At 47.0% G+C, this 13,375-nt stretch overlaps 1 non-coding gene across 1 annotated transcript; it reads left to right on the top strand.

Moving 5' to 3' along the window:
• The first annotated feature begins 280 nt into the window (after positions 1-280).
• Positions 281-387, top strand: LOC138565207 (U6 spliceosomal RNA). The gene has a single exon (XR_011301109.1). It is a non-coding gene; the product is annotated as a U6 spliceosomal RNA (small nuclear RNA).
• Positions 388-13,375: the final 12,988 nt, after the last annotated feature.

The following is a 13,375-nucleotide window of genomic DNA, read 5'->3' as shown; positions in this document are numbered from 1 at the left end:
GAGAACCGGGAGAGGAGAAACAACTTGAGAATTTTTGGCCTTGAGGAGACGGAGGGAGAGACCCCGGTTGGTCTTGAAAGCAAAATCCAAGACATCATCAGGATTGTCCTGGGGTTGGACTCGGGGGAGACCCTCCTGCTTGATAGAGTCCATCGGGCCGGTGGGGGGGGGTAGAGGTCCACGCTCAGTTCTTGCAAGATTTCACTACTATAAAGACAAGGCTAGGGTGCTGGAGAGGGCTAGAACCCTACGGGACATTTAACATGAGAACTCCAGGATGGTGCTCGCTTCGGCAGCACATATACTAAAATTGGAACGATACAGAGAAGATTAGCATGGCCCCTGCGCAAGGATGACACGCAAATTCGTGAAGCGTTCCATAAAAAAAATAATAAAAGAAAAAAAAAAAATAAAAAATAAAAAAAAAAAAAAAAAAGAGAACTCCAGGATGACGATTTACCAGGATCTCTCGGCCCTCACTCTCCAGATGCGAAAGAAATGCGGCACTATCACCAGATGGCTACAAGAAAAGGGGACACTCTATCGCTGGGGCCACCCATTCCTCCTAGCATTTGAATGGCAGGGCCAGAGATATCAACTAGTCACGGAAGTGGAAATCTGAAGGTCCACCGAGGATCTCACAGGCGACATCGCAGGACCATCAGAAAATACGGACGAAACCAACGGAGACCGCCCTCGTGCCCCTCGAAGCACAGACCTCTCCCAGGGGAAGCTAAAGGTTAAAGGCTCACGTAAATTCCGAAAAACCATACATCCACCCACGGACCGAGGAAACCCTATATGAGCACACAAGCAGTAACCAAGGCTCGCCTTTCTGTACAGAAGGCCTGATCCACACCCCACGGGTGCACGCGACGATTCATGGAGCCCGCTGTTCATAGTGTTTTTGCCCCATGACCTGTGGAGGGTTCTTTGTTTAATCGACTTCGGTCAGGGGTGAAGTGTTGCCCATTTAGAGGCTGTTGAATGGTTTTATTGGAAGATGCCCGGTGACTCCACACGGACAATGGCCGGCACCTCTCCAGGCCTCATGTCGTGATACTCCCCGCCAAGGGCAAAGGAGACACAACCAGGTAACAGGGCCGGGGGGTCCTGGCTCGGGAGTCGCTACAGCCAGTTCCCCGCCACGGATCAGAAAGGGCCGGCGCTTAACGAAGAGAGACAGGTTGGAAAGTGCTACACCTAAGAAAATGTTTTCCCGGGGCCAGGGAAGCGACCCTGGTGGTTCGTTGCCAGTCACATCCCCACCCGGGGACCCGGCGGCGAACGCCCCACAAAACGGGTAAAGGGGGGAGGAGAGTGAGGGGGGAGGGGAGGGGGGAACGCAGGGTGCCCCCCACGGGGCTCGAAGGGAAAGGGAAAACCAGCTCAAACTATGGACACTTTTTTTGCAATGGGCTCCGAGTAGCAGACACTTAGAGGCGATTTCAGTGCGCGTAACGAAAAATGAAAATGATTGAAGCAAAGATAGGCACATTGAACGTCAAGGGCCTTAACTCCCAGAACAAGAGATCTCTCACGAACAATATGTTCCGTAAGCTACTAACGGTTGTTTTCCTACAGGAGACACATTACAGGCAAGGCAGGGAATCGAAGATCAAGGGGAAAGACATTGGGTGCAATTACTGGGCCTCACACAGAAGTTCTAAGAAGGAAGTGGTGGGAATCCTCCTGAGCAGGGCGTTCCGTCTCACAGACGTAGAGACCAAGAGGGGGTTTGGTGGTCGTTTTTTGGGCATTAAGGGAACCTGTGAGTGAGAGCGCGTTACCCTGGCCACTTTATACGCGCCCAACTCAAAACAAATACACTTTCTCACCCAGGTCTTTCATGTCATGGACGAGTGGGCAGGGGGAGCCATGATACTGGGGGGGGGGACTTCAACCTCATAATGGACCCAAGGCTTGACTGGTGGTCCGCGAGAGGGGGGACACCCAGGGGAGTCTCCAAGGACAATCTGGCCCTGCAGGCCCTCCTCAGAGAGCACTATTGGGTGGACATCTGGCGAACAGCAAACCCGAACCACGGTGGGTACACCTTCTTTTCGCCCCACCTACACCAGAATCGACCTTTTTTTAATCTCGGAAGAGGGGAACGGGGTGGCACAACAGCCGAAGGTGGAAGCCATAACTTGGTCGGACCACAAACTCCTCATAGCGAATTGGTCACTGCCCATCTCCCCAAGATCTTCCCGATGGCATTTCAATGACACTCTCCTCAGGGACCCAGTATTTCGTGATTTCATGAGGCAGGAAATGCTGGCCTATTTTGAGACAAATGACACCGACGAGACAGATATGTCCATGGTGTGGGATGCCGCAAAAGCCACTTTCAGGGGCCTTCTCATAGCGGAGGGTTTGAGACGTAAGCAGGAGAGAGGCCTAATCGAGGGTAAACTCTGCGCAGAGTTGGGAGCTCTGCGAGCCAGACTGGGCCTCCCAGGGGTGGATGGAGGGGCTCTCCTGGAGGAGATGCAGGGCAAAAGACAGGAACTCCATACGGTCCTCACAAGGGAAGTCACCAAGAAAATGAGATACACTAAGCAGAGGTACTACAAACGGGGAGACAAGGTGGGAACCCTACTGGCGCAGAGAGTTCGGGGCTGCAGGGTTGAGAGGGGAGTCACTCATCTCAGGGATGGAGTGGGCGGGATTCACGGGGGCCTCGAGGAAATAGTGGAGTGTTTCGCTGACTATTACAGCAAACTCTATTCCAAAAAGGCAGACGAATCACTGGAGGATATCCGCGCCTACCTGGCAGAACACCCTCTGCCCAGGTTGTCCGATGGGGAGCTAGTAGTCCTGGAGAGAGCGATATCGGAGGAGGAGGTGGAGGGCACCATCAAAAGACTGAAGGTGGGAAAGGCACCGGGGGAAGACGGCTACACAGTCGATTTTTACAAACAGACCCAACCCGTCCTGTTGAAACCCCTGGCCAAACTGTTCAACCAGATCAGTAACCGGGAGTCCATTCCACCGACATTTTTGCAGGCCCTTATTACCGTTATACCCAAACCCGGCAAGGACCAGACGGAATGTGGGTCTTATAGACCCATCTCACTCCTCAATCTGGACGCTAAGATCTTTGCCAGAATCCTGGCCACCAGGCTTGAGAGCTGCCTCCCGCGCCTGGTACACCCTGACCAAGCGGGATTTGTCTTGAATAGGCAGGGTTCTGATAATATGCGGAAGACGCTCCATGTGCTCGCCTCGAGAGGGGTCCGTGACGAAGGCGCGCTTCTGCTGGCACTTGATGCGGAGAAGGCCTTTGACAGGGTCAGCTGAGCCTTTATGAGGGAGGTATTCACGACCCTGGGTATGGGCCCGAGGTGGCTAGGTTGGATCTCCGCGCACTACTACTCCCCCTCCGCCAGAGTGGTGGCAAATGGGACCGAGTCAAGGACATTCCCCCCCGAGCGTGGTACACGGCAGGGATGTCCTTTGTCCCCCCTAATTTACGCGCTTGTGATGGAACCATGGGCAATCTCGATTTGCAACGATGTGGCCATCAGGGAGGACAGGTCGGAGAAATGCAGTGCAAAGTCTGCCTTTTTGCTTACGATGCACTGCTCTATATCATAAACCCAACCCAAACGGTCCACCGAATGCTGCAGGGCCTCTCGCGCTATGGGGACCTATCGGGGTACAAAGTTAATCTGGAGAAATCGGTGGCGTTCGTAGGGGGTCATTTATCAGACACAGAGATGACCTTTGTTAACGGGCTCCCCTTCAGGTTGAGAGACGACGGATTCCGGTACCTTGGAGTCCAGGTCTCCCGTGACCCCGAGGGCCTATACCCGGCCAATTTACCCCTCCTCTGGTCAGCAATTCGGAAAGACATAGAGCGATCGTCAGGGTCGGGGCTCTCCTGGATGGCACGTCTTAACCTCATAAAAATGGTAATCCTTCCCAAGTTTTTATTTCTTTTCCAAATGCTCCTGGTGCTGATCTCCAAAACGTTTTTCAAAGAAACGAAGCGAGTTCTCCTCAACTTTCTCTGGTCAGGGAAGAAACACAGAATCTCCTACGAGGTACTGACCAGACCGAAGGAGGATGGAGGGGTGGGATTCCCTGACCTTGAAACATACTATAGGGCCTCCCAACTGAGGGTCCTGGTCGACCACTTTGCCCCGGGGACGAAGAAACAATGGGTGGCCATGGACAACGGGCCTCTCGTGCCCGTCACCATAGAGGAATGGCTCTGGGTCCCGAGGAAAAAGATCCCCAGAAGTGTCTTGTATCACCCAGTCCTAAAAGTGTTGTGGTCCCTATGGAAAGAGGGAGGGGGTTACTACCGCTGGCTCACAACCTGGTCCTCCCCCCTGAGCTGCATTTGGGCCCCCCCTTCCTGGCCAAGATAGCAGAGCCAGCGGCGTACCAGACGTGGTTCGAGGCAGGCCTTAGCAGGACTGGTCACCTTTGGGTGGGGGGCTCTTTCTTACCCCTGAAAGATCTGGAGGAGGCTCTGGAGATAGGCACCCTGTCCCCCTTTCGCTATCTCCAGCTTAAGGGAGTCCTGACCGAACCATCCTGGGGGGACACCCTCAGGAGAGACCTTACAGACTTCGAAAAACTCCTCCTTTCGGCGAGGGGCTCCAAGGGAATAATATCCCGCCTCTACAAGCTCTTTCTCTTTTCTGTCCCGTGAGACCCCCCCACCTGCATGCACACAGGAAAGGACCTGGGTGTGGAGATCGATGACGAGAGGTGGAGGGAGATGTGCAGACGGGCTAACCGCTCCACGGCCTCACTCCAGTATCGCCTCCAGGCCCTCAAGGTATTGCATCGCTGGCACTACCCCCCGCAGAGGATTGCTAGAATGAGGCCGGGGTACGATCCACATTGCTGGAAGTGTAGGACCGAAAGGGGGGATTATATTCACATGTGGTGGAGGTGCCCGGTGGTCCAAAAGTACTGGGAGGAGGTTTTGACATGGATTAAGGGGATAGATGGTGTGGAGCGGCCTTCCTGCCCCTGGCTTCTTCTTTTTCGGAATTGACATTGGGGACGATCATGAAAATACCCATGACCACATGCTCCAGGTCATGTTGGTGGCGGCCAGGTGCTGCCTGGCACAAAAATGGAAGAACCCTGGAATGCCCGGGGAAAAAGCATGGGTAACCAAGGTACGGGCCATTTACGACATGGAATTCCTCACGCATTTACTTGACGAATCTAGATCCAACATCGAGGAAATATGCTCCCCTTCTTCGAAAAATACGGCCGCACAGTGTAATCTTAGGCTCCGGACCCAGAGAACCCCCCTCTTGGGGCCTCAGGCCAGCGTTCATTGGTCCAACTCCGAACCCTTCAAATCTCGGCCCATGACTTCGGCGTGCCAAGTGCGCAACATGTAGACTTTGCTATGCTCTTTTCGGAACCTGTCAAATACGCAATTATTGGGAACTTGAACTGGTGAGGGGTGGGGGGGTGGGAAGGGAAGGGGGGCGAGGGGTTATAACTGGTTTCCTGTTTGTTCAAGTTTAAATATGCTCTGCATTGTTGTAACACAGGTGCGAAACCTAATAAAATTTGATTAACAAAAAAAAAAAATTACAAACACACCACAACCACTCAATCACTCTACACCATACATGTATGCTCATCTCAGAAATCAAACCACATAATACAAAAATAATAATCAAGGAACAGAACAAGTTGTCATCAGTAAAACAGGAGTATTTTAGGGTGAGATAGATACATATTATCTCTTCACAAGCCATCTTCTACCCAATGTTCCATGATTCAATCACCCAACCAGTTTCAAGGTGTACAACGATTATAACGTCTTCGTCAGGGGACCAAGTGCTACAAAACGAAAACACAAGATATTCAAAAGTTGTTTCATTCTTTCTATCTGCCCATACGCGTGTTTGCAAACAGCATTATTTAATGCAAAAGCGTGAAGTGCTGATGAGTTCACTGATCAGGGAAAGGTTACATGAATTGAACACGCTTGACCCAAAAATTGCCACAAAACAGCAGCCCCTACACCAAGTGTCCACAGCACAGCCGGAGACCCAAAGCAGCGCAGGCTACCCAGATCACCTGGTGTGCCACCAACCGCCACCTACAGTGTATAGCCATTGCTAACCTAAAAGCCTACTCCAAATGTCTTATCGGGACTGGGCGAACAAATTTGCTAGCCAAAGAACTAAAAAAGCGGTGATGGACTCTGCAGCCTGAAACCTGTTCCCCACACGAGCCTCAGTGGGGATGGAGGAGCACTCACAAGTTACAACTAACTTCCATGCATGGAACTCTCAATGAAAATACAAATAGTTATTCTTACTAGTCAAACTTAGGCAAACCGTCAAAGCCCTCACAACGTAGCATATATAAAATTTCTCTGATAATGAAGCTACTGACGCTTACCCGCATGTAGCCTGTTTGACACACGCAAGTCCTCAAGTTGGAAATGACTAAGGTTTGATGTCTCATACAGCTGCCCAGCGAAACATTCTGTATTGAAATACAAAATGCAGAATCAGCATTTAGAACTGAAACCAGCCTGGACATGTGATGTAGGCCAGCCCTGAGCTGGCTACACAGGACAAGCGTGTCAATCGGAACGTTACCATGTGCACAGATGTTCGAATCACTGTGCCACTGAGTGTGGTGGTATCCGCCTAACTTACCAGGCAAATGTACTTATGCAGTAACAAATACTGGAGTAGGCTGGACCAATGATTCCCGCAACTCCACACCAGTGCCTTCCTCCACTCTTACTGAAAAGCAATCACGTGGTCAAGGGGCAGAGCTACTGCGAGACATAGCTTGTACAGCCCATGGTGGACACAATGGTCCAGTAAATATGGCAGCCATATTGGACTTCTCAGTCATCCAGTCGGATTTTCAATTTGAAGGCTATAATCAATTGGAATCGCACACCAATTCACAAAGGTGAAGGGGACGGCACACCAAACTGCATGGTTGGAACATAATTAGCAAGAGGACCCACCCCATTTAAGTCCATAGTGGGAACAAAGTGGTCAGGTCATGCAACAGGTGTGCACGAACGCAACCATCCATCCAAACCTGCACATGCTGATCATACAAATGCAGTAGCCAGGCCAACTATTACACCCAGGCAGACCCTCCCTGTCAGCAAACCATGTTGACATGGGGTAATACCAATGAGCCGCTCAAGCGCAGGAGGACACAACAGTTAGCAGTGAAAGTCATAAGTCTAAGGGCAGTTTTTTTCTGCACCAGGGAGACCTAATTGTCTAGTTTACTGATCATAAGTCACTTCAGCACAAGCTTTCTTTAGATAGACCTTAAAGCCTCCCATTGGTTGTTCAATAGTGTATCCATAATGGTTAGCCCATTTAATGTCATCACTGAAAAGTTGACCACGGCTAGTTCTCCCATAAGTCCCTGTCATGGAAAAGCTGGCTAAAAATAGTGCCTTGTTTAAAGTGTCATTATTTGCCATTTTCAAGCCAAGTCTCTGTTTTATCATTTGTAGTCTGATTGATATCAAACCAAATTCAGCTCCAATGTATTCAGCAAACAAAATGTAAGACACTAATTATCCAAGGAACGTATTTCTTTCAGCCGTTTTACTCCTCATGTCATAGTACCATACAACAGTGTGGGAGCAGGTTTTCATTTATAAAGCTCCATTGAAGGTTGTAAAGTTTATCTGCAGTTAATATGTAGAGAAGGATCTGAGAGCCAGCAGGATTTGCTTAATAATACATGTCACATGATCTTGTTTTTGTCTCCGACTTTAGTCGGTACATATATACTCCTAAATAGCTGTAATACGGAAGAACATCAACTATGCTTTGATCAGTTGTCCATTTGTATCACCAGATTTTACTAGAGCCATCTAAAATGATGATTTTTGTTTTCTTGGTGTTAATAATGAGTGAGTGGTCAGTCGAATAACGTTGGAGGGCAGGTGGTAAACTCTGAAGCCCAAGAGGAGTGATCTTTAATACCGCCACATCATCTGCGTAGCCCAGCCACTGCAACCTCGTGGAGCTAACTCTGGGAGAATACACTGTGGCAGTGGTAAGTGCATCGTAGAGATCGGCCAGGTATACATTAAAATGATTGGTTGCAGGAACACATCTCTGCCTGAGTCTGCTATGTGGAGGAAGCTGCCTAGTCATTGAGCATTGTTGGTTAATTCGACTGCAACTGTCCTCTTCTCATGGAGAGCAATTAGCATGCGAAGGAGCCTCTCTGGAATGCCTCATTTGTTCAATTTAGCCCAAAGAAGCTGACAGGCAATAGTGTCGAAGGCGGCGCTGGAGGCAATAAAAGATACATATACCGGGCTATTATAAAAAGTTTTTAGTCCATTCAGCACCAGAGACAAGCACGAGAATATTAGTGAGTGTGAAGGAACTTTTTTCGAAAACCAGTTTGGTGTATTGGTAATATTGATTTATTGTTAATCCAGCTTAGAAGCTCTTTCAATAGTATTTGTGTGAATATATTTGCTGAGCATCCAGCATAGCCAGAAAATTGCAGGGATCCTTTCTCTTGCCACATTTAAAGATGTGAACTATAATACTATGATGACAACGTGAAGGAATCCTCCCAATTAGGCTTATGGATTGGAATAAGAGATGCATTATTGGTACCCAAGGCGCAACGTCCTTTTTTATGAAAGCGTAATAAACACCATTGGGACCAGGGGACGCTGAATTAGGAAGGCTATTTAAAAGCCTGACTAGTCCACCAATGTCACCAGTATAGTGCCAGATGCTCAATGTGTTGAAAAGAATGTACAAGTCAGTTTCAGGTCTAATGCCCAGAGTAGTCTGGATGTGTCTCTCCCGACTAGCTCTGGAGACACCAACATTACATTTATATTCATTAGTCTGCCTTAGACTTTAAAAAAAACATAATCGCGAATCATTTTTTTGGACAATGTTAGCCATTTCCTGCCATTCCCTCTGCAATTAAGTCAATTTATAGGCTTTAAACCACTTAAAATACAGTTTCTTTCTTGATTTACAGGGAGAGATTAGTTGGTCAGGTCATGGAGACTCTCTCAGGATATTAAAATATTTCCAAAGAGCCTTTTTGGCAAGAGCAAATTTGTCATCGTAATTATGCCTATGAGTTCTAGCAGCAGACGTAAGTAGTTATGCTTAGTCTGTTCATGTAAACAAAATAGTTTCTAAAATATTTTAGTGTACAGAGACATCTTAGATTTATCAAATAGCGTCGCATTAGTAAGGGATCTTAGTGAGGTGAGTGGATGTTTCCACCCAGAGAATCGCTATTATAAGAAGCCCAGTCATCCAATAGTGTATGACTTAAAATATGTGCTCTACTAGTTATTATTTCCAAATGCTTACATGTCCATCTGAGACAATTAGCTTTCATGTTAGTATCCGGTGTACATGTTGCATCATAGCGGGATGTATCAAGACAGAAACCAGTTCCATTTAATTGTGTTGTACCAATCATACAGAAAAAAAGCCCATACAGATGACACGTGTTTCGGCATGCAGGTGCCTTTCTAAAATCAGGGCATTTGTTTTCCTCATACTTATATAGTTATCACATGTGTGTATTCTGCGTTGTTTGGTTCATAGAGTGTCTGTCCATGGGTATAATCCCACCTTGAGGGTTTACACGAACATGTGCCTGCGCGTCGGCTTTTCTGTATGATTGGTACAACACAATTAAACGGAACTAGTTTCTGTGTTGTTAATCTAAGTGTGGTGCAGTGATTTGTGATTAACACACTTTTCCTTCTATTAAAGGTTATTGTTGTCCTGCAGGCTCTGAGAAGTCAACCTTGCGCATGTAGGTAGTATTTTGCCCAGTAGGGTATGCAGGCTCTGTGCGGATGCAAATCACGTACATAGATACAGATACGAGTGGCAGTAAGGTGGGATCTGACCCTGCATCGCTGCTCATCAGAGACTAGAATATTTCATAGGATCTGCAGGCACGCAACCTAGGTGTACTCTAGTTTGTGGGTGTACTCTGGTGTGTGTGTGTGCTCATGTAAGAGTAGCTAAAATAATTGTTGTTATGGTAAACCACTATTACCACCCTGTTAATGGTTTGCTAAAGTAATATTGTTGACATGATTAATGTCATGTTGATACACTAATGCATACCTGGAAAGAGTGGAGTGCGGCTAACAGTTATTCAGTGGGTGGGAGTTTAAACACGGCCACGAGGGTTTGTTTGTTTGTTTGTTTCTTTTATTTATAGTGCGCACCAGACCCAGGGGTATTCGGGCGCAGGAGAAAGAAAAGAGGGTTGTTCAGCTTAGGTTACATTGCGATGCAGTACAACATTTTAAAAAAGACAGTGCTAGCCTATATCGTACAAGTGATCAGACATTATCAGAGAACATCAAACAACAGTTATATACCATATATACAGTTATGCAGATACAAATATGTATACAGTTATATGTGATAATGGAGAGAAATGTGACAGTGTTGTTTGGAGTCAAATGTCATGTTCCTTAATCCATTGGATGAGGTTAGATCTGAAGCGTGGGTAGAGCATATCTTCTCTTAAAGAGGGTGGACGTGAATTCCAATTTTGGGCAGCTTTGACCGGGAAACTGCTGCCACCAGTCTTCATACGTTTGAATCCAAGCACTTGAAGTAGGTTGGTGTTGGCTAGTCTGGAGGGGTGGTTAGTGGATTGTCTCTTGAATCCGGGAGTAAGGTACTGGGGGGCAGCCATATGAAGGCATTTATGGTTTAGGGAGGCAGATTTGAGGAGAATTTTATCTTTGGTGGAGAGCCAATTGTTGGCTCTTCTGAAGTCAGATATGTGGGCTTTCTTGGGAATGTTGAGGGCTGCTCTTAGGGCATTATTTTGTAAGATTTGGATCTTGTTGGTGATGTATTTATTGCAGCCTATGTATAGGGCGTTGCAATAATCCAATTTAGATAATATCAAGGCTCTTGCTAGGGTAATGCAATTATTGGGTGTAAGGAATGACTTAGCTGCTCTAATTAATCTACACGTGTACGCGGTGGCCGAGGCCATGGAGTTTACTTGTTTTTTGAAGGTAAGAGTGGAGTCTAGGTAGAAGCCGAGAAATTTCACTTCCTTGGCTACTGAGATGTTGATGTTATCTATGGTGAAATTAGAATATAGATCGCCTAATTTATTGAGATTGGCCGTGGTGCCCAGAATGAGAAGTTCTGTTTTATTATCATTCAGGCATAGTCCATGAGAGGCCATCCATGCCTGGATGATGAGATATACTCTGTTCACAGAGGCCAAATCCTTGTTGCAATCTCCCATGAACGGGATGAGGATCTGTGTATCATCTGCATAGTTAGTGTAGGTGATACCCAGGCCATCTAGATCATCAAAAAGGGGCTTTGTAAAGATATTGTACAGAGTGGGCGAAACACAAGAGCCCTGAGGCAAACCACAAGTGATAGGAATAGGGTCTGCGGCTGCTGAGGGAGCGAAGACCTACATTGTTCTATTGTCTAAGAAGGATTGAATCCAGCCTATGGCTTCTTGTAAGAATTGGGTGGCCGGGTCTAGGTGGTGGCAGAGAGTCTTATGATGAACCAAATCAAACGCCGCTGAGAGGTCAAGCAGCAGGAGTAGTGCTGTGTTGCCATTGTCTCTCAGGGTGTCTATTTGAGCTTTAAGGCCAATCAATGCCATTTCCGTTCCGTGTTGCGGTCTAAAACCTGACTAGTGTACTCCAAGGAGGTGGTTACATTCCAAACATTGTTGAATTTGGAGGTACGCTACCTTGTCCAGAATTTTAAGCAGCAATGAAACTGTCATAATTGGACGATAATTTGTGGGAATGGTCGGGTCAAGTGTTTGTTTTTTTAGAAGTGGGAGGACCCACGATTGTTTCAGATTGTTGGGAATGGTTCCGGAAGAGAATGAGGCATTTATAAGTTTAGTTATGAATGGGGAAATGTCCCTTGCGGCATCCTTTATAATTTGTGCGGGGCAAAGGGTGCCTTGGCAGTTGGATGGTTTGATTGTTAAGATGACTTTTTCAACTTCTAAAATGGATACTTTCTTAAAGTTGAAAAGGGGTTTACGTTGTTCGGAAAAGGAGGGAAGAGAGATATTCAAAGGCACAGGGGCCGTAATATTGTTAGGGTTGGAGGCGAGGATAAGGGATTCTTTTTTGTTGTTGATTTTAGCCTGCAAGGTTGTTATTTATTAGCTAAAGCACTCTGAATACTAGTGCACCATGTTCTGTCCTTGAGGCAGGTGTCAGGGGCTCGGATAGGAGTTTCCAATTCTTTAAGGATTGTGAAAATTCTTTTGTGTTAGATTTGGCTTGGGTGATGCGTGAACTGTAGGATTCTTGTTTGGCAAAGATTATTTCTTTTTTGTATCGGGAAGCTAGTCTTATGAGGTTGTTTGTGTTGGTTTCAGAGGGTTTACTCTCCATGTCTGTTCACATTTACGCTTTTCAAGTCAAATGGCTTTTAGATGGGGAGAGAACCGTGAGTTAACATGTTTTTTTTTGTTTGCTTTTTCTAATTTTCAAGGGTGCTATGGTATCCAGAGCATATGACATTACCTTGTACTCTTCGACCAAGGTAAATGGGTCTGCAAAGTCAGGGAGTGAATTCAAGGTAGGGATGATCAGAGGAATTAGTTTGTCAGCTGTAATGTTCTTTTTGATCCTTGTAGGAATGGCAGGAGCTATGTTAATGGTATGAAAAGGGGCTGAGACATTAAGGGCAAACGATATCAGATGGTAGTCAGACCATGGCAAGGGTGTTATGGCGTTAATGGACGTTGCACAATAGTGTTCCACTATCCAGTCAAGGGTTCTGCCCTTAGTGTGAGTAGTGCCTGTTACCTTTTGGATGAAGCCTAATTCCTCGATGATCTGTGTGGCATTAGGATCTGAAGGGTCTTTGTAGCCAAGATTGAAATCTCGTAGGAGAAGTCTTGGTGAAGTGTTTTTGAGGTTATCCGACAGGATGTTGGTGAGATCTTCTTCGAAAGATCCTAGAGGGCCTGGAGGTCTGTAGATGAGGTGGATAGACATTGTTTGAGTGGTTGAGGTAGTTAATTTGGCAGTCAGGAGTTTGCACGAGTCTACCTTTAGTGGAGGAGCAAGTCTTAGTGCTAGGCTTGTTTTAGCAATTATGGCTAGGCCGCAGCCTCGAGAGGATGTGCGGTCTATTCTTAGAATGCTGTAGTCTTTCCATTTTTTCAGTAGTGATAAGGTCGGCTATTTCTGTGGCATGTGCAACCCAGAACGGGCATTTATTAAGGCTCCTCTTATACCTGGCAGTATAGGCTCAGCAGGTGGTAACTCAGTATTATGGATGGGTTTTAGGCGGGTGGGAGGGTCTCCAGAGAGTCGGCTGTTGAGCTGGAGTGGGTGTTGAGTAATGGTTGGGTTGTGCGA

This window comes from Ambystoma mexicanum, chromosome 1q (genome assembly GCF_040938575.1).
Source record: "Ambystoma mexicanum isolate Mex_15411 chromosome 1q, UKY_AmexF1_1, whole genome shotgun sequence".
NCBI lineage: Eukaryota > Metazoa > Chordata > Amphibia > Caudata > Ambystomatidae > Ambystoma > Ambystoma mexicanum.
Note: the sequence above shows the minus strand (reverse complement) of the source record. Positions and strands in the feature narration are given on the sequence as shown.